The following is a 23128-nucleotide window of genomic DNA, read 5'->3' as shown; positions in this document are numbered from 1 at the left end:
ATAAAAAGATATTCTTCCAACATACATACTAGAAAATCTGTCAGATTTGAAGAATGGGAAAATGTTGCATTTTTTTTTCGTTTGCCGTCCATATGCACAAAGACATTTTAATGGCAAAGTAACAGAAAAAAGCATATTTCCATATTGCCCTCTGTTCACGCATGTATTAGATTATTATTCCTTTTATGAAAGTTTATGAAATAAAGTTTTATAAGATCTAACATCTACAGAAACAATCTTTCTCTATTATTAAAACTTGTAATAGCATTGCATTGCCCTCTGTTCACGCATGTATTAGATTATTATTCCTTTTATGAAAGTTTATGAAATAAAGTTTTATAAGATCTAACATCTACAGAAACAATCTTTCTCTATTATTAAAACTTGTAATAGCATTGCATTGCCCTCTGTTCACGCATGTATTAGATTATTATTCCTTTTATGAAAGTTTATGAAATAAAGTTTTATAAGATCTAACATCTACAGAAACAATCTTTCTCTATTATTAAAACTTGTAATAGCATTGCATTGCATTAAAGAGACTCTTCCGAGTAGCTGCAAAACCAGATATTTCCATTCGCAACTTCAGCTAGTGATAGATTATTTTTCGGCGTAGCTGTCCAACTTTTGACCTACTTAAAAACTTTACCTACTTTCCATTTTCTTGTAATTTATATGATAAACATTTGTGCCAGACACGGTCGAATGCCTTAGAAATATCAAAGAAAACTATGCAAGTATTCGTTTTCGAATCTAGTGACTAAGTAATTTGATGATATATGTCGATTATTTGATAAATTGTTGAATGATCGAATAAAGAAGTTTACTTTCATAGAGATGGTTGTGTAAGTATACTCCATCAATTTACCTACACATCTTAAAAGAGAGATATGTACAGTGGAATCCCGCTATTAAGAACACCAATGGTTCTTATACAAAATAGTCTTAATAGTTGGGTGGTCTTATTAGTTGAAAGGTCTTGGCGAGTGGGCATTAACATATAAATGTATATCAGTGTAGTGATCAATCTACTCTTTCTTTGGTCTAAATGTATACATTGTGGACTTACGGCAGAAAACCTTGTTTGGTCAAACAAGTAATAAAGCACACTCATAAGTAACTCCATTTCATTTGTAATGTAATGCACGTTTAAGTTAAGCATTAATGCAATGCATAATGAATAAGATAATGATGTAGCTGTAATACTCAACACTTATTGTAATGAATGCATTTTTATTAAATAATTTAATCATCGGCTTATTCAATAAAGTTGACCAGATCAAAAACAAATTACAAACTGAGGAACACAATTAATCTTTGTTATGTATATGTTCTACCACAATTATATAAGAGGGTGTGACAAAATATATTTAAAGTCTGGATTGTTCTTGTTTCCAGAATGTTCTTTCTACATCACGGCTACTAAACCCTAGCGCCACCACCAAAAGATGGTGAAAAGGAAAAGAGCTATCGACATTTCCGTGGTGCAGCTATCACCAGTTTCAAACTGTAAATGTTTACATTCTGTCCTGTATTTTAATTGATGAAATTTATTTTAAAAATCGGAGAATGTAGTTCCATGTAAGAACACTTTTACTACAGGATGACTGTAATTTCATTAAAATATTATAAAAATTGTGGTGTCAAGAGCTTTTCTTCTGATTCGCGAAATTGTACTTTTTGATATCTGTCTGTATTCGAGCTGTAATTTGATGCATAGACACACTATAAGAACATTATCGCGCATGCAATTGGTCTAAATATGTACGATACTTACACAGGCAAACATTAGCAGTAATGAAATCTTCCTTAAAAGAAATATACCAGTATTTTTTAAAGTGGTGGCGCTGTCGCATCAGTGATGACACTATACAGCAGTGTTGGCGCTGTGACTATGGTATGCGTTTTCAATTCAATTGCGGCAACCAACGTACACCGTCTCTACCTTGTTTAATATCTGAACAAATTGAACAGTTTTATTTCTCATATAACTAAACATCTCCAATCAATAAAATAAATCACACACAGAAAAGACAACAGTTCGTAGCTAAGCATTTCCGAAATAAAAGAGTCTACCACATAATATTTCCTATGGTCATTTCCCCCCGAGAAATGTATCGTTATACATATCTAATCAGCTGAACTCCATCTGCATTGAATCATTTCATTACATCCAGAAACAACATACATGTAACATCAGCATGTGGAATTTTCCTGGCCGCGACTCCGAAATGACAGAAACTCAATTTTAACATTTTCTTTTTCAAATATGTCCAGAACATCTATTAATACTTCTGAAATGGATTTCTCTTTGTTAAAAAGAAAGGAATCAATCGAATTATCTGCCTAACTAATGACAGTCTTCACATGCACCAGCGTAATACAATTAAGTGTCGCATTCCTCCATTTCGCTAATATTTTCAAGTACTTCTCCATATTCATTATAATGGTTGGAATGGTCTCATTTCTCAAAGTGTTTCTTGATTTGAAAGCGACTGACTTGTCAAAAGTTTTGTCTTATCTGGAATGTGATTTCAGTTTTATGACCTATTTTTTGATCGGTGAACAAATTAAGCCCTTTTTACGTGACTGTATTTTGGAGGAGAATGTGTTCTTATTCACGGTAAAACTTGCCTTCAGTGGGATGATTATGTTCATTTGAATTAATCCCTTCGGAGAAAAGGGCTTTTTCCTTTCAGCTTGTTAAGAGAGGTCTACTTTTCCCCTTGAGACTTACGGATAAACAGTGTCTGCATGATACTTGAATATATAAAAGTTTTATAAAGTGATTGAAAAATTAGTCGTTCAATTGTTATTCAAACACACGTTTCTCTTAATTCTGTAATAACTTTAAGACATTAAATCCAAAAAGGTAAATAGCAATCCCTGTAATCATACCTTATTTCTCATGAATAAAACTACTTATTTGTAGTCAGACCTTCTAACGCTAACCGTCTGCCACAGCGCCACCACTACTGTATAGCGCCATCACTAGTGCGAAAGTGCCACCACTTTTAAAAATGCGGGTGTATTTTATAAGAGGGATCTTTCAAAATATGTGCCACACTTAGTTTACCAATCATACAAAACTTTTTAACTATGATAAAACAATTAAGTAAAATAAGAACTGACTTTTAAGATCGGTCGTAGAAATCTTGCGGTGTGCCGTAACCATGGAAACGTCTACTGAAGCTGGTAATCGAGGAAACTCTAAAAACTTTCTGGTGTCATATTTCAAAAGGTAGTAGCACTAGAAACTTGATTTTTTCATATTTTCAGTAAGTTGTGAATACCTATTGTTTGCAGTGATTATATTCTAAATATCTTATTAAATTTCTTAGGGTTTAGGAGAATATCACCAAAACACAGAAATATTTTATAAACGAATAACATCGTTACCAATATTTTACTTAACCATTACATGTTCTCCCGTACTATCCCGTACTGAAAATATTCTGAAAAAGTTGTCCCCCTTTGAAAATGAATGCCATTTGTAAAGAAATAAAAATACACAATTGCTGAAAACTGTGTTCCACTTAATTATGGGAAATTTCAACACTCGCATGCGATTGCAAATGAATCAAAACTAACATGTGTAACAGTTCTTTGAAAATGGTGAATTTTTGAGGGCGTTTGACTGCCTGGAAGTGGGTCCCATTTAGGCAGTCTTTTTTTCGGAATTAAATGTTCATATTAGTATACTGACACTTGTTTTGTTGTTTTTGTAATGATAGCGTGTATATTACTTATATTACTCTACAAAACAACTGTCAGTTTACTGATATAAGCATTGAATTCCGAAAAAAGAACTGTTTAAACAGGCCCCACTTCCAGACAGTCAAGCGCTTTTAAAAACTCACCATTTTCAAGGAACTGTTACACATATTTGTTTTGATGCATTTGTAATAGCGTGCGAGTGTTGAAATTTCACATAACTAGGTGGAACACAGTTTTCAGCGATTGTTTATTTTTATTTCTTTACAAATGGCATTCATTTTCAAAGGGGGACAACTTTTTCAGAATATTTTCAGTACGGGACAGTACGGCAGAACATGTAATGGTCAGGTAAAATATTGGTAACGATGTTGTTCGTTTATAAAATATTTCTGTGTTTTGGTGATATACTCCTAAACCTTAACTGTCGTCAGCTCGTGCAATTTTAGTAATTAGCACGTGCATTCAATTGAGAAACCAAAAAGGTGCCTTTTTTTAATCAGAAAATATTCTTTGGAATTAATTACAACTATGGCTGATTTTTAGCTTGAAAATGTTGGATAATACGCATGCAATTAAAATTCTAAAAAAAATTGATACGTCAGTTTAACATCATTTTATATATAAATGCAGCGGATTACATGCCATATAGGCTATTAATTCGCTTCCTTTTTCAATACACATGGACAATGAAGTTAGGAATAACTTGTTAGATATCGGCTTGGAATATTTAATGTATATTATATGGAAAAAAAAATGTTTATTAAATTAATTGTTGGAAAATATGTGGATAAATTATGTTTTTGTGACACTGCCTTTTGTTAGCTTTTAGTATTGTATAAATACGCTTAACATATAAATCATGCATAAAATTGTTCTCTTTTTCGTTGATATTTTTACTATTACTGTTACGAAATCAAGTATTTTAGATTGTTTAATAATTCATCATATTACCGGACTTCTCTCCATAATTCAGCGGTACCATAATGGGAGTAAACTAGGCTTAGAGTGAAGGCTTCCAGTGTGTGTAGAGCGGTTCTACCAAAGTGATGCTAATGTTCATGTGGAAAGAATGTACGATAAAATTTGCTAAGAATAATAATGCTTTGCGTATTTCTTATTTTGGGTTGGGCCACTTATTGATACTTTGTTGAAATCTCGCTTTATGCAATCAATATTCAGGAGATATCATCACCCTTGGTATGTTACCAAGTACACTTCATATTTTGTATATAGAGTTTGCAAAAAGATGGTCAGTAAATGTTATCTTTATGTTTTCATTCCAATAAATCGCATATTTCTAGTTATTTTATGTAAAAAAAAAACACTTTACAGTTTATTGACAAAATGAAAAACAAGAGCACCGCCTTGCGGGTGCAGACGCTCATCTGATTTTTTTGTCTCTGTATAATTGAAATATTGTCCTTCCCTTGATTTTCTTAGTCCAGAAGGGGCCATAATTCTTGCAAAAAGCAATGTAGCGTTACGGTACTTGATGTACAGAATCAACTTTTAATGGCGAATAACTGCTCCAAGTTTTAAAGCAATAGCTTTGACCGTTAAGGAGAAAAAATGACCTAAACGCAAAACTTAACCAAGAATTCTGATATTTTCTAATTTTAAGTTCGAAAGGGGCATAATTCTTGCAGAAAGCAGGATAGAGTTATGTTTATTCCTGTACAGAGGCAGCTTTTGATGGTGAACAAGTGTTGCAAGTCTTAAAGCAATAGCTTTGATAGTTTATGAGAGAAGCTGACCTAAACATAAAACTTAACCAAAAAATCAGATTTTCTAAGTCCAAAAGGGGCCATAATTATTGCAAAAAGCATGATGGAGGTATGCGTGTTGCTATACAGAGTTAGCTATTGATGGTGAATAAGTGTTGCAAGTTTTAAAGCAAAAGCTTTGATAGATTAAGAGAAAAAATGACCCAAACATAAAACTTAACCAAGAAATCTGATATTTTGTAAGTCCAAAAGGGGCTATAATTCTTGCAAAAAGCAGGATGGAGTTAAGTTTCTTGCTGTACAGAGTCAGCTATTGTTGGTGAATAAGTGTTGCAAGTTTTAAAGCAAAAGCTTTGATAGTTTAAAAGAAAAGTTGACCCAAACATAAAACTTAACCAAGAAATCTGATATTTTCTTAGTCCAAAAGGGGCCATAATTCTTGCAAAAAGCAGGATGGAGAAAAGATTCTTGCTGTACAGAGTCAGCTATTGTTGATGAATAAGTGTTGCAAATTTTAAAGCAATAGCTTTAATAGTTTAGTTGAAAAGCTGACCTAAACATAAAACTTAACCATGCAACGCCAACGCCAACGCCGACGCCGATCAAGTGATGACAATAACTCATCTTTTTTTTCTCAAATCAGATTATAAAAAATGAAATCCAAATGATTGTTTTACTATGATGACTTACATTCTAAACATTGAAAACATACATATACCATAATCTCTTTTAAGAAGCAAACAGATTTTATATTAAGTATTTTGCATTTTGCATTAAGTAATTAGCATTTTGCATTAAGTATTTGGCGTTTAGCATTTGGCTATATTCATGGAGCACCGGCCTTCCATACATGCCAAATGCCATATGCCATATCGTTTTTGCTATATCGTCAAATGCTTAAACTTTGTGATCTGTCTCCCTTAAAATTAGTGACTGTTACTTTTAATCACCTGAAAACATATGAAGTTCTATCAGCCTGATTTATAGCAATAACATGTTCTAAGGGTTATGAGACGACATGATAGAAACTTTTCACTCTAAAGTGTTAAAATGTTTTATTAGAGACAAAGTAATGATACAAAGGCCAATGACTATTTAAAGGATGCATTTACACACTGATATATTCAGCTCTTTATCTGAATAAGTACTTAGCAACATGCATTTGACATTTATTGTTTGGCATTTCGCAATTAACAGTTATCATATATTGTTTGACAATTACCATTTAACAGGCAATATTTGACATTAAGCATATAGCAAATAGCATTTTGCAATAACTATTTGTCATTTAGCATTTGGCATTTAGCATGGCGCACCGGTTTTCCATAGCCTTCCGTAGTACTTAATAAATGTCATTTCGTTTTCAAAACATTTTGCATAAGGTGTTTGGCATTTAGCATTGATATCTGATATCAAGCAAATAACAATAAACATGGCGCACCAGGTTTTCATAGAAACATGTACATGAACATTAGCATCACTTTGGCAGAACCGCTCATCACACACTGGAAGTCTTTACTCTAGGGATAGGTTACTCCCATTATTGTACCGCTGAATTATGGAGAGAAGTCCGGTAATATAATTAATTATTAATGTGATAGAAGTATCAAATCTTAAATACTTGATTTCATAACAGTAATAGTAAAAATTTCAAAGAAAATGAGAACAATTTTATGCAGGCATTATATGTTAAACGTATCTATACAATACTGACAGCTAACAATGTCACAAAAAACATAATTTATCAACATGTTTTCCAGCAATTAATTTAATAAACAATGTTTTTTTCTTCATATAATATGCGTTAAATATTTCAAGCCGAGATTTAACGAGTTATACCTTAACTTCATTGTCCATGTGTATTGAAAAAGGAAGCGAATTTATAGCATATATGACATGTAATCCGCTGCATTACTGTATAAAATGATGTTAACATGACGTATCCAAATTTTTAGAATTTTAATTGCATGCGTATAATACAATATTTTTAAGAACAGAACAGAACAGAACATTTTATTAAGGGTTTCTCATCCATAAACATAATCACTAATACAAATACAAGGTCAAAATATATAGTAATATATAATAGAGGATGATATATAAACAAATTGCATTCATGTTTCTATACAAATCAGTATTCTAAATAACTACATTTGTATGTTTCTTAAAACATTTTTTCACGAACTACTAACGCTTTTTCAATATATGTACATAAATTGCATAAAATCTTTTTCTTAATGCATGTTAACATTTCCACAAATTTAAACATACTGGGTCTTTTTATCCCCCGACGAAAATCGGAGGGATATAGTTTTGGCGTTGTCCGTCCGTCCGTCCGTCCTTCCGTCCGTCTTTCCGTCCGTCCGTCCGTCCGTCCGTCCTTCCGTCTTTCCGTCCGTCCGGAGCCATATCTAGGAAATGGTTGGGAATATTTATTTAAAACTTCATATACATGTTCACCACAATGAGTTCTTGCGGCCCGTCAAGTTTCAGTCAGATTGCCCAAGTAACACCAGAGTTATGGCCCTTAGAAGTTTCTAGTGTTAACTATATAAGGTACTATAAATATGGCAATTTCTGCATCATAACTTTTGATATATTTGACCTAGAACTATGAAACTTAAATAGAATTTAGATCACCATAATGTGGTTGTGTACACACAATTTCATTTGGATTTATTTGTAAATTAAGAGTTATTGCCCTTTAATTGTATAAAAATCCACATATTTTGTACATAACAAACTTCGTTTTGTAGGATTTCATTAAATTTCTTTCATTCTTTTCCATGAACATTTATTGTAAACATGTGAAGTTGTGTACCCACACCTGGTCGCCCCCTTACCTTGATCACACACCCCCCCCCCCCCCCCCCCCCCCCCCCCCCCCCCCCCCCCCCCCACAAAAAAAAATTCATTCCTTATTTTAGATTTTTTTCAAACAAACTTCATATACATGTTCACCACTATGAGGTTATGGGGCCCATCAAGTTTCAGACAGATTGCCCAAGTAACACCAGGGTTATGGCCCTTAGAAGTTTCTAGTGTTAACTATATAGGGTACTATAGATCTATAGATATGCAAATTTCTGCATCATAACTTTTGATATATTTGACCTAGAACTATGAAACTTTAACAGAATTTAGAGCACTATAATGTGGTTGTGCACAGACAATTTTGTACGGATTTCTTTTTGTAACTTCAGAGTTATTGCCCTTTAATTGTCTAAAAATCCACATATTTGTACATCACAAACTTACCATTTGGCAGAATTTCATTAAATTTCTTTCATTCTTTTCTGTGAACATTTATTATAAACATGTGAAGTTGCGCACCCACACCTGGTCACCCACTTGCCTTGGTCACACCCCCTCCCCCTCCCAACCCCACTCCCCCCCCCCACTCCCCAATTTTTTTTCATTTATTTTAGATTTTTTTCAAACCCTCCAAGTTGTACTATTCCCCCACCTCACCTCTCCACCCAGTCATGCCCACCACTGATCATGCATCCTCTGCCCCCCCCCCCCCCTCCAACTTCACCCTTTTACCTTTTTTTTTTCATTTTTAATTTTCAATCAATATTTATAATCAGCATGTGAAATTTTGTTTCCTCTCCCGTTCCCCTGCACCCCCACCCCCTAAAAAATAAATATATACATATATCTATATAAAGATATATATATTTCCATCCTTTTTTTTTTAAATGTTCAAACCTTCAACATGTTAAGTTGTGACTGCACAAACCTTGCCCTCAGCCATGTTCAAGATATCTTATCTGTGTTCTCTTAAGGACATTTGATCTTTTAAGTTCAAATGTACATGTAAAACAGCAACACCTGGTGCCAAACCACTCAAAGACAATATTTCATTCCAGTTAAACTTCAAGCTCACATTTCAATTAACTGCATTTAATTTTAAAAGCTAAGCTTATTAAAGTAAGCATATCCCATTCAGAATAAATTCTTTAGTCCGGATCAAAGTATCATACATTTATTGTGTACTCTTTCATTAAACATTAATTTTGTTTTCTGTTAAATTGATTTTGACTAATGAAATTATTTGCTTCTTATTAACATCCTTAACTTTTTGCCGGATATATCTTTTTGCCATTCCTCACCACAAACCCTTTCGGCGGGGGATACCAATTTATCGAATTTGCTTGTTATATAATATTTCGGTAAAAGAGTCTTTCTTATATCTTTATACTTATCACAAATACAAATAAAATGATACTCGTCTTCTATACTATCCACATATTAGACAAACTCGTTCATTTCTTTCTAGCCTATTTCGGCCATATCTCGCACTTTTTATTCTAAGACAATGTGCTGAAACCCGCAACCTAGTTAACAACGTTCTATGTTTATTATTATTTATTACATCTATGTATTTTTCATACTCAAAGTTATGTTTAATAGTCTTGTAAACCGTCAGTACCGAGCTGTTATGTATACCTTGGAACCATTCTTGTTAAAAACAATCAATTATTTTTGTTTAAAAGCAATAACAAAACGTTTATGACGCAATAGGGAATTATAGACAAAATACGGATCATGACATAAACCACGCTGATCGGAAAGGGCTTAACATGGTCGGAAAAGGCCTGCTATAATTATGTTTATTATTGGAACTTATTCATTTCTTCATATTTCATGTAACAATTTACGATTTTGAAATGAATTGTAGACAAAGTACGGGTCATGATATAAACCGCATTGATCAGAAAGGGCTTAACATGATCGGAAAGGGCATGCTATATGTTTATTATTGGATCTTATTTATTTATTTCTTCATATTTCATTTAACAAATAAAAAAAAGAAAATACATTATATATTATGAAAGAAAAATTAACAATGATAACCACACAATACACTTGTTTTGTCCTGATATTGTATGTTATTGTATTTTACACCTGGGATATAACTAATTACTTCTTTTGGTGGAGGAAGTCCGAATGGGTCAAAAAATATTTTATTTACATAACATACCCAATGTGTTCCAGACCCAACAGAGTCATCCAAATTTATAATTCCACACGGCAGCGAAACACCGGGGACCATGGTCCTCTTGTTTTTATTGATGTTTTTGGTAAATTATTTCTACTAAATACACCCCTAAAGTTTTTAATTTTTAATTGTTTTACCCATTGTTCAATTTCAAAGTTAGAAATTGGTTTGTTTATGAATTTTACTATTTTTTACTATAGGAATTCGTCTGTAAGGTCTTCGTTGAGAATCAATTTGTATACCTTTTCCACTAAGAAGGGATGTAATCAAAGGTATTCCAAGACTAGCAGCCAGCATACCTGGGAATCCACCACCTTGTTTCTGTTTTTGTGTTAATTTAATTACACCAGATCCCACTAGTTGTTTTCTTTGATTAGGTGTAAGATATGGTGATATCATGTTTCTCTTATTATTAGCTACCGAAATCATACCATTTCCAAGTATTTTACTAACACCAGTACTGGCAAGACCAGATAAAGCACCGACGCCTAACGGTCCTAATATTTTGGAGCTATTTTTGCAGCTGTTGGAAGTACTGTTCGACCTAACAGACCAGCCAAAGCTCCCAAGAAACCTCCATTTTGACCTTGACTGGATATTTTTTTTTTTTTAATCTAAAAGTATGTGAAATTTTATTATTATAGGCTTGTGCTAATTTTTTTTCTGTCCATCTGTTAAATCAACCTTATATTCAATACAATTTGATGTCATTATATATTTTATATATATTTTATTTAAACAATAACAAGTTCATTTCTAATAGTATTTATTTCAACTGTTTCTCCATACATTACAATTGCGTAAATACGGATATTAGCTGCTGGCGGAATATTTAATTTAACTGTTAATGTAATGTGCTTAGGATCTTCTGCAATTCCTTCCTTTTTAAATTCTAAGTTAAAATGAACAAATCCGAACAATGTTTTAAAATTTGATAAATTTAAAAGACTTCCAATATTTTTATTAATTTGTTTATAAGAATAATTAAGAACATCATCGTACATTCTTGCTATACTTGTATATTCCGTTTCAGGATAAAAAACACCATTGCCAACTTCAAGACCGCAAGATTCCAGCCTGCAATTATTATTTGCTGCATTAGTTTTAAATGTATCTAATAAATGTTGATTATGTTCTTGTGAATTACTTTTATCAGGTCGTTGTAAATAAACAAACACATGTTCGGGTTTTGTTACACCAGCTGTTATTCTAAAAGTAATATTATTTTGTTGTGTATCTGTTAACTGTGTTATCATTTCGCGGAGGTATTTCCAACTTGCTTCCATATATCTTTCAGAAATTAAATTAAGTCCATAATCATTAAAAATTAAACGTGGAACCCACAAAATTAATTTAGTTACAATTACCCTACCTGCATCAGCAGCATTAGCTCTGTAAATTAATTCATCATCATTTGTTAATTGAAGTGTTATTTGAATTTGACTTGGGGGTAACATGTTTTGTTCCAAACCCTGAACAAATGAATAATTATTTAACGGACTTTTAGCATTTACAGGATTATCACCCTGGATTAATAAATTCCTAGCAGCAAAACCTGGATTATATCCAGCTTGGCCATCCCTACTTTCAGCAGCAGCAGTAGTATCTAAATAAATAAATTCATTTGTTCCAGTTGATTCTGCATACTCCTTAGATAGTTCAACTAATTTTTTACATTTATTACCTTATATAAATTATTACAATCATAGACAATTTTTCCATTTTGTTTAACTATTAGCTGATCAAGTATTGAAGCTGCATTATTAATTAAAGCAATTTGATCTCCATCAGCATAATTATTACCATCAGCAAGTTTATTTACTTTAAAATTTACTTCAAAATAACCATTAAACCAATCAAAATATGAACTTCTATCATTAATTGTAAAGTGATACCCACTTTTTTTGTTGTTTAACATTATTTCCCAAGGCGGATAATAAAGGTGTATCTAATTGAATAGGAGTAAGTTCGTATCTTTCACAATATTGTTTTGTTCTAAACATGTATATTATATATATATATTTTTTTTATAAATCAATTTATTTATACGATTACGCAGAGCTGAAGCTCCAGATCCCGACAATAATTTATTTAATCTTATATTAATATCCTCCTCCTCATTATTTGAATTTGTTTATTTGTAATTCTTTAGCAATTAAATTACCAATAGCAGGTTTTTTGAAACTTTTGATTTTTTCTGTAATTTTATCAGCAGCTAAATTTCCAACTTCTGTTCCAATCTTTTTTGTTCCACTTTCAAGGGCAGTTTTTCCTGCAGTTTCCAGGGCTTTTTTTCAAGCACTACCAATTGAAGCTGCAACAGTAGATGAAAACAATTTTGCTAAAGTGTCAAAGATGCCTGAACCTTGTATAATTTCTTCTCCAGTTTGAGCATCAACATAAATAAATATTCCGTTGTTTTTATCACAAACTTTTTTGTACATTATATATTTATATTTTCTTTTAAAATTAATGTAAAACTTGTTTCAACTTTATTAAAATTGATTATTCTACCAAACACATCTATAATATATATTCTAATTGAATTTATAATATTTTTATTAATTTCAGAATATCCGACTCTGTTTTGCTCTTTTGTAAATGGATAAGCTCTTGTTAAAACTGCAGTACTTAAAGCATAGATAATATCACTAAAATTACCATCAAGAAGTGAATTATCAATAAGATCACAATGAATGTAAATTGTATCCACAGAGTTAGCTTTATTTGGTGTTGTAGTACTCCATTCAGTATTTCTCAAAGCTTTTTTTCTCAAATCCAAGCAATGTATGAAAATTTGATATTCTTAAATCCAACATAAAATCATCATGAATTGAAATTAAGACTTTAAAACAACTTAAATCAAATTCCAACCTTATTGGAGCAATGTTTGTTTTATCAAATTCTTCAAAATCACCATTGCTTATTAGTGTTTCTCTGAGATAATTATTGATGTCCGTATAACTGTAAGAATCATTTGTAAATATGATATTTTTCCATTCTTTACCATTATTATAACGAATTCTTTTATTATCGTATTCATCACTAATATTATGCCAAGAGTAAGTCATAGTGCTAATACTATCCAAACCAACAACATAAGTTTTATTTTTATCTAAAATTAAAGGACGGCTGAATCTGACTGTAAAATCACTTAGAGTATTTTTAGTATCGCTTTTAACTGTTTCAGAACTTAACACTATTTTTTGTTCCATTTATATATTCAAGAAAAATAATTTTTATATAACATTTCATGTTGTTCTGGTAACAATTTATTCATTTTTAATAGTTCATCAATTATGTTAATACCTTCATTTTCCAGTTCTTCATTATTCTTTCCAGCATCAATTGAACCACAAATAAGTTCTAAGTCATTAACCAATTCTTTTGAATTGCACGGACAAACGTCATAATCTTGACCCCTAATTACTTTTTTAAATTTCATGGATCTTTTATTGATAGGTAATCCTGATTTTTCTGTTAATTCTTTAAATATTTTTCTAGAAAGTATTAAATGTTTTTTTATTATTGTTATATCTTTTATTAATCAAATCAATTAAATCATTATCTACCATAACGTTAATTACTTCTTTTCCAGTGTTTTATATTTTTAGCAATCAATTTGTTTTGACCATAAAGTTTATTAAGATCAATCAATAAATTACCATATCTACCATCTGTAGAAACTTTATATGGATTTAGAACCTTTGGTTTTTTAGGAAAACTTTGTTTTCGATTTAGTCTGTTACACTGATCTGTCTTATCGAATACAGAGTCAGTTACAAGCCGATTAAAAACGTACAGATTTCTGTACGAATACCATAATCCACCGCGCGAATGCTAATCTAAAAATAGCCAGGCTTTCCCAAAGAGAAATGTGTAGCTCAGGTTAAACCTTGGTATTGAATGCATATAGTACATTGTCTTATTAATTCTGAAAGGATTGTTCAATCACATAACACAAAAAGTTAAACCTACAACTATGAAGGTTTAAACAATACACATTGCAATAAGCGCTTCCAGTCAGCTATATTGTCCATGTTGTAGAATAGGTATAGAAATCTAGATCTACTGGTAACTTACTATAAATCATTCTCTTTGTACGCAGGTATCTAGTATTGGTAATAGAATTGTAATCAGGTATAACTAATTGAAATCTTCTGCCACAAAACTTCATAAATTAATGACTTTCCATATCCAGTGGTCAAATTACTTATGTATCTCCATCATTTATTTTTTCTAACACATTCTACTTTTTGGGTTTAAGGATACTGAATTGTGTGTTACTTTCTTTATTTTTATTTATTTTTTAATTTTTTAAAGAAATATCTAATTTTTTTTGTAAATTCCATCTAGCAGCCGACAAAAAAGAGATCTAAAATAAAAGGGAGCTCTGCGTGACGTTTACATCGATATATACACTCAGCCAATCAGCGATTGCTATCTTTCACTAATTTTATACCTAGTGCGTCATAGTTCTTGGGTTGTAACAGTCGTTAATATGTAGTATCTAACGCGTGGAAGAGTCTATTTTCGATTATGATGTCTTATTCCTTTTCCCATATATTTTCCTTGCTCAAGAATATCATTGATCACTTTTCTACATCTTTTATAATTATCTGACTCAGCTATAATTACTTCCTGTTGCTTCAGATCGAAATCTGTGGGATTTTTCATTCTACTTATTGCACCAGATTCATTACCCATTTTTTCTTATTTTCTTTGATACTTTTTTTGATATTCTCTACTTCTTTCCTAGTCATTTTTTCATCAGGATTTTCAGATTCAGTGTGAAAAAAGTCAAACACTTCTTGTGGTGTGAAATATTATTTTTAATCTAAAAGTTCTAAATTAATGTCTTTATTAAAATCAACTTTAAATTCTTTTGGCATTGCCCCCAATTCTTCTTCTGATTCTTCAGTTGTTTTATCATCCTCATATTTTTCCATTGTATCAAATCCTCTTACTCTGTCATAATCTTCCAGTATTTTACCAATCTCTTTGTCGTTTAGTTTTTGTAGTAATGCTGTTAATGGTTCTTGTAGTTCCGGGGGCGGTGATTCTTCCAATATCTCTGCCAATTTTTGTTGTTGTTCTACTTCTTGTATTTTTATCAACAAACCTTTTTGGAAGTAACGCTAATTGCTCTTTGATTCCAGGCGATGCTTTTAACTGACTTAATTCTTCTTTTTGACTTTCTATCCTTCTGTAATTGGTTCATAAATTTCACTATACATTTCTCGACCAGTAGCTTTTCTTATTTTTTCTCATTATTTCGTCTCTAATAGCTCTTACCTTTTGCCCGACCAAGCTTTTTCTTATTCTTATTTCATTGTGTTTTGATTGCATTTATATAATAATGTAAGATAATGTAATAATATTATATAATGGAAATTCCTCATTATGATACAAAAAACAATAAATCTAATAACTTTAAGCAACCTTATTCTTTTATGCCAGATTCATGTTTTAGAATGTTAATATGTGGATCTTCCGGATCAGGAAAAACAAATACATTAATGCATATGCTACGAAAACCTCTTATATATTATGATAAATTATACCTGTATGCTAAAAACCTAGAACAATCTAAATATCAGGATTTAATAGACCAATTAAATGAAATTGCTAAAAGAATTAAAGTAGATCCAAATGAAATACTTGAATATTCTAATAATGAAATAACTGATTGCAATAGCCTTGAATCAGATAAACAAAAAGTAGAAATATTTGATGATTTTATATGTGAAGAAAAAAAGTTTCAAAATGAAATAACGAAATACTTTATTCAAGGACGTCACAAAAACTGTTCTGTTATTTATTTAAGTCAGTCTTACTATAAAACACCAAAAGATATCCGAATTAACTGTTCACAATATATTTTGTTTGAAAGTCCAGGTAAAAAGGAAAATGATATGATTTGTAATGAACAAAATATAGATCGTGATTCTTTTGCTAATGCAATAAAACAAAAATATGATTTCTTATATGTTGACAAACCAAGGAAGTTTTCAAGAAAAAACTTTACGGGAATTATATAGATGGGAGTTTTTAATGGTGTAAAACAAATAAGTGAATCCGACAGTATAAGTAAAGTTAAATATGATATTGATTTAAGAGATTATGCAACTAAAAAAAAACTTTAAAAAACTTAAAAAGGAATTGGAATCGTATCTTCATAAAAATAAGGAACTTGATAACACAATGAACAGATCATTAGATATGGGAGGTAATGAAATAATTAATTTAGGAAATCCAGATAAACCCAGTGATGCACTTTCAAAACGGTTTGTGTTTTAAAAAATTCAAAGTGTAATAGAAGACTATAATCTTGAAGATAACAAAAGCATTAAAAAGACACTAGAAGCAGAAGTAAAGAATAATGAAAAATTAACAAAAGACTTAAAAAACAATGAAACATTAATGGTTGAGTTACGAGATAAATTTGAAAAAGAAATGAAAGCTATGGTTGATTCTATTAAAGAACTTGACGAGAAATCTGATTTAACAGATAGTCAGTTGAAAGAAGTATTCCGGGCTAATTTAAAAATTTTACACAAGCAAACTCAGGAATTAAAAGATAGTATGATTAAACATGAAGAATTAAAAGACAAGATTACTGAAACTGAGAAACGTTACAAAATATGTATCAGTTAGAAATCAGAACAGAAATAAATAAACTAAATACTGACCATATAAAAAAGAATCAAGATTTAATTGACACATTTTCAAATAAACTTGCAGAATATAAATCTGAACTGGAAAAGGCAGCTTCACAAAGAGGTGATGATCATGGTACAACATTAGATAATCTTAGAAAAGAGTTTAATTCTAACTTAGAAAATTTGAAGAAACAACTTCGGGACTTAGTATTGTTGACACACGTCACAATTTAAAGTACACGGAATTAAGTACACTTACAGGTCTGTTACAAAAATATATTAACGAATCTAATGATAAAATTGAAAAAAAATAAAAATGAACTGGACTTTGTAGTTGAAAAATCAGTTAAACAAGGAGAATCAATTACCTCTAATACTGAAGCAATTACCACTAATACCGAAGAAATTACAAAAGTAAAAAATGTTTTTTAAAACAAGAAACACGATTAGTTAAAACATAAAAAATGTTGACAATTTGTCTGTTTCTGATGTTGCTACAACAAAACGATTTGATGATTTAGCTGAAGTAATTCTTCAACATGAAAATAAATATAAAGCAACAGAAGAAGAACTAGAAAAAGTAAGACGTGAAGTGTTTCTTTTTGAATATTACAATAGCAGACAACTACATGTAACATTTCTTAATATAGGATTATATGATATTGAAGATAAACAGTTACAACAAAAGGTATCAAATACCAAAAATTTATTTGCATTATTTGGAATACAAGTTAATAAGATTACAGATTATAAAAGTTTTATTAAAACAGATCATAAATTTATGTATGCACCAAGATTTAAAGAGAGTGTCTTTCAAGTCCAACAAGATGGGGATTATATAATTGAAGTTAACATTATCGTTAAATACTCTGGAAGAGAATTAGATCGTTTTACTTTTAGTTGGCGGGGTGATCACACAAACGGACATGAGCATATCACATCTGAGGCTAAAATTACAACATTGGTTTTCAAGAAAAAAAAATGAAATCAATTTAATCAAAGAAACAACATTTAAAATTTTACCAAATGGACAACATGGTGTTAAATTTACTATAGAACCAGGTAGTTGTGTTAGATTCTATCTAGTTAATTAATTACTGGTTTTTTTATACAATGGCAATATTCAATAATATAAATGAAAAAGTAAATAAAATAGAAAGACAAACAGTAAAAAATCCTCCATTGTTTTTAACATCTGCAACAGAAGATGTTGCTGGATTATTTAAACGGAATGTTGTAAATGCTAGTCCTGGTTTAGTTCAAAATGATAATAATGTAACAATCAAACAAAATTGCATTTTAATTATTCTTATAGATGCAATTAAATTAGATAAAGGGGATGTTAAATTGGAATTAAAAAACAAAGAAAATAAAGTTCTTCAAGGATATGATGCAAAAAATAACAGAAAAAAATGAATCTATTTCTATTAATTATGCTAATGAATTTAGAATGAGTGATGTTATTTATATAGATGGTTTAAACGTTATGAATATTCAATTGACAATTTATGGTTCTACAATTGGTCTGAGCTAAAGCTCATAAGGAGCTGAAGCTCTGTAAGCTAATGTATCAATACCATTATCAAGAATATATCTTTTATCGTCATAACATGATAAAGATGTTTTATTAATAACATTACTGGAAAGATTGTGCTTATCAGAACGAATAACTTTAAAGGTATGGTTAGTTTGGGTTGAATTGAATAAGGTATCTGTATAATTTTCATGAACTTTTGTTTTCTTTACAACATGTTTTTTAATTCCTTTACATTTTTTAATCTTAACTTCATTTTCTAATAAATATGAATACATTTTACTTCTTAATCCAACAAATTCAACAATGGGAATACCGGCAGCTTCATCTTTGAATTTTCCAATTACATTTTAGCAATGCTCAGGTGAGTTTTTCTGATCGCTCGATGTCCGGCGTCTGTCTGTCTGTCTGTCGTCCGTCTGTCGTCTGTCCGTCAACATTTAGCTTGTGTATGCGATAGAGGCTGTATTTTTCAACTGAATTTCATGAAATTTGATCAGAATGATTACCTTGATGAAATCTAGGCCGAGTTCGAAAACGGGTCATCTCAGGTCAAAAACTAGGTCACTAGGTCAAATCAAAGAAAAACCTTGTGTATGCGATAAAGGCTGTATTTTTCAATTGATCTTCATGAATATTGGTCAGAATAATTGCCTTGAAACGGACATGAGCATATCACATCTGAGGCTAAAATTACAACATTGGTTTTCAAGAAAAAAAATGAAATCAATTTAATCAAAGAAACAACATTTAAAATTTTACCAAATGGACAACATGGTGTTAAATTTACTATAGAACCAGGTAGTTGTGTTAGATTCTATCTAGTTAATTAATTACTGGTTTTTTTATACAATGGCAATATTCAATAATATAAATGAAAAAGTAAATAAAATAGAAAGACAAACAGTAAAAAATCCTCCATTGTTTTTAACATCTGCAACAGAAGATGTTGCTGGATTATTTAAACGGAATGTTGTAAATGCTAGTCCTGGTTTAGTTCAAAATGATAATAATGTAACAATCAAACAAAATTGCATTTTAATTATTCTTATAGATGCAATTAAATTAGATAAAGGGGATGTTAAATTGGAATTAAAAAACAAAGAAAATAAAGTTCTTCAAGGATATGATGCAAAAAATAACAGAAAAAAATGAATCTATTTCTATTAATTATGCTAATGAATTTAGAATGAGTGATGTTATTTATATAGATGGTTTAAACGTTATGAATATTCAATTGACAATTTATGGTTCTATTATTGGTCTGAGCTAAAGCTCATAAGGAGCTGAAGCTCTGTAAGCTAATGTATCAATACCATTATCAAGAATATATCTTTTATCGTCATAACATGATAAAGATGTTTTATTAATAACATTACTGGAAAGATTGTGCTTATCAGAACGAATAACTTTAAAGGTATGGTTAGTTTGGGTTGAATTGAATAAGGTATCTGTATAATTTTCATGAACTTTTGTTTTCTTTACAACATGTTTTTTAATTCCTTTACATTTTTTAATCTTAACTTCATTTTCTAATAAATATGAATACATTTTACTTCTTAATCCAACAAATTCAACAATGGGAATACCGGCAGCTTCATCTTTGAATTTTCCAATTACATTTTAGCAATGCTCAGGTGAGTTTTTCTGATCGCTCGATGTCCGGCGTCTGTCTGTCTGTCTGTCGTCTGTCTGTCGTCTGTCCGTCAACATTTAGCTTGTGTATGCGATAGAGGCTGTATTTTTCAACTGAATTTCATGAAATTTGATCAGAATGATTACCTTGATGAAATCTAGGCCGAGTTCGAAAACGGGTCATCTCAGGTCAAAAACTAGGTCACTAGGTCAAATCAAAGAAAAACCTTGTGTATGCGATAAAGGCTGTATTTTTCAATTGATCTTCATGAATATTGGTCAGAATAATTGCCTTGATGAAATCGGGGCCGAGTTTGAAAATGGGTTACCTCGGGTCAAAAACTAGGTCACTAGGTCAAATCAAAGAAAAACATTGTGTATGCGATAAAGGCAAAACAATTTCAACTGATCTTCATGAAATTTTGTCTGAGTGGTTGCCTAGATGAAATCTAGGTCACGTTCCAATATGGGTAGTCTGGGATCAAAAATTAGGCTGTATTATTCAGTTGATCTTCATGAATATTGGTCAGAATGATTGCCTTTTTGAAATCTATGCCAAGTTCGAAAATGGATCATCTCGGGTCAAAAACTAGGTCACTAGATCAAATCAAAGAAAAACCTTGTGTATGCGATAGAGACTGTATTTTTCAATTGATCTTCATGAATATTGGTTAGAATGATTGCCTTGATGAAATCTAGGCAGAGTTTGAATATGGGTCATCTCGGGTCAAAAACTAGGTCACTAGGTCAAATCAAAGAAAAACATTGGGTATGCAATAGAGGCTGTATTATTCAATTGATCTTCATGAATATTGGTCAGAATGATTGCCTTGATGAAATCTATGGCAAGTTTGAAAATGGGTCATCTCGGGTCAAAAACTAGGTCACTAGATCAAATCAAAGAAAAACCTTGTGTATGCGATAGAGGCTGTATTTTTCAATTGATCTTCATGAATATTGGTTAGAATGATTGCCTTGATGAAATCTAGGCCGAGTTCGAAAATGGGTTATCTCGGATCAAAAACTAGGTCACTAGGTCAAATCAGTGAAAAACTTTGTGTATGCGATAGAGGCTGTATTTTTCAATTGATCTACATGAATATTGGTGAGAATAATAACCTTGATAAAATCTAGGCTGAGTTTAAAAATGGGTCATCTCGGGTCAAAAACTAGGTCACTATGTCAAATCAAAGAAAAACCTTGTTTATGCAATAAAGGCAAAAAAAATTCAACTGATCTTCATGAAATTTTGTCTGAGTGGTTGCCTTGATGAAATCTAGGTCACGTTCCAATATGGGTAGTCTGGGATCAAAAACTAGGTCAAATCAAAGAAAAACCTTGTGTATGTGATAGAGGCTGTATTTTCAATTGGTCTTCATGAAATTTGGTCAGAATGATTGCCTTGATAAAATCTAGGTCAGTTTCGAATATGGGGCTTCTGGGGTCAAAGAGTAGGTCACTAGGTCAAATCAAAGGAAAAGCTTTTATATGTGATAGAGGCTATATTTTCCAACTGATCTTCCTGAAATTAAGCCAGAATTATTATCTTGATGAAATCTAGGTCATATTCGAATATGGGTCATCTAAGATCAAAAAGCAGGTCACTAGGTCAAATCAAAGTAAAACTTTGTGTATGCGATAGAGGCTGTATTTTTCAACTGATCTTCATGAAATTTGGTCAGAATGATAGCCTTGATGAAATCTAGGTCAAGTTCAAATATGGGTCATCTGGGGTCAAAAACTAGGTCACTAGATCAAATCAAAGAAAATACTTATTTATACTCAATATTTTTGTGCTCCAATTTTAATGATAATTGGTCAGAATATATTTTTCCATGAAATCACTAGGTCAAACATGTTTACACTATTATAGTGTGTTATGGTGTATTTCTCAGTTGAACGACCTAGGGCCATCTTGGTCCCCTTGTTTATTATTATCGAAATAAAATTTTGAATTACTATCATAATCACTATTATCAAATAAATCTTTGTCCTTATAAAAATCCTCATATGCATCTTTAGTATTTATTTCATAACACAATGAATCAGTGTCAGTGAATAGTAATTTACAATTACCCTCATACTTTCCCTTAATGTAATTATAATAAAAAAATTACATTAAATATTTTGATAAATCTAGAATGCACATTCCAACATAACAAGGTCTGTTTAATAATAAACTTTCTTTTATTCTATGAATACCAAACAAATTATTATTAAACATTGTTGAACTAATAAATGAAGGTTTTGCTACATTTCAATAAAAGATTTTGATCATGTGTTAATTTAATATTGATTCTTTTACGTAAATTTTCCATCGTCTTATCGAATACAGAGTTGTTCATGAGTTTAAAAAAGTCTTTTTCGAAAGAATTCTTTGCTTTAGATCTTTTTTGAGTATTAAAATCAATATTTCCTTTTAACCAAGGACTTTCATCAAAAGTTAATATTCTGTGTATTTTTGTTATTTTTAATTCTAACTGTGTATAAAGTTCAAGATTTTTAAAATGAACAACATAGTTTTGTTTCCACATTAAAGTTGGAATTAATGTTTTACATTACTTTTTCCTACTTCATATTTTGTTTTAATATTTTTACTATAATTTGAAAGCCATTGATCTTGAATGAGTATCTTTTCAGGAGCTAAAGGATAATCATTGTGAAGATCATGCAGTTCTTTTGGATATTCAAGATCACATTAAATTATAAAGTTAGTTTACCTTTTGCAATTAATTTATTATATTGTTTTTCAGTGACCCATTTAGAATTTCCAGAGGGTAAAGGTTGACACATGGCCCAACCATAAAGGTTATTGGCGTCGAGGTACATAATGTATTTAGTTTCTAATTCT

The 23128-nt window shown here is 30.9% G+C and overlaps 1 protein-coding gene across 1 annotated transcript in view; it reads right to left on the bottom strand.

Moving 5' to 3' along the window:
• Nucleotides 1–23128, bottom strand: part of LOC123550535 (uncharacterized) — a 112642-nt gene that overhangs the window by 74978 nt on the left and 14536 nt on the right. The gene's annotated exons all lie outside the window — the stretch shown is intronic.

The sequence above is a fragment of the Mercenaria mercenaria genome, chromosome 6, assembly GCF_021730395.1.
Source record: "Mercenaria mercenaria strain notata chromosome 6, MADL_Memer_1, whole genome shotgun sequence".
Classification (NCBI taxonomy): domain Eukaryota; kingdom Metazoa; phylum Mollusca; class Bivalvia; order Venerida; family Veneridae; genus Mercenaria; species Mercenaria mercenaria.
This window is presented reverse-complemented; position numbering and strand designations above follow the sequence as displayed.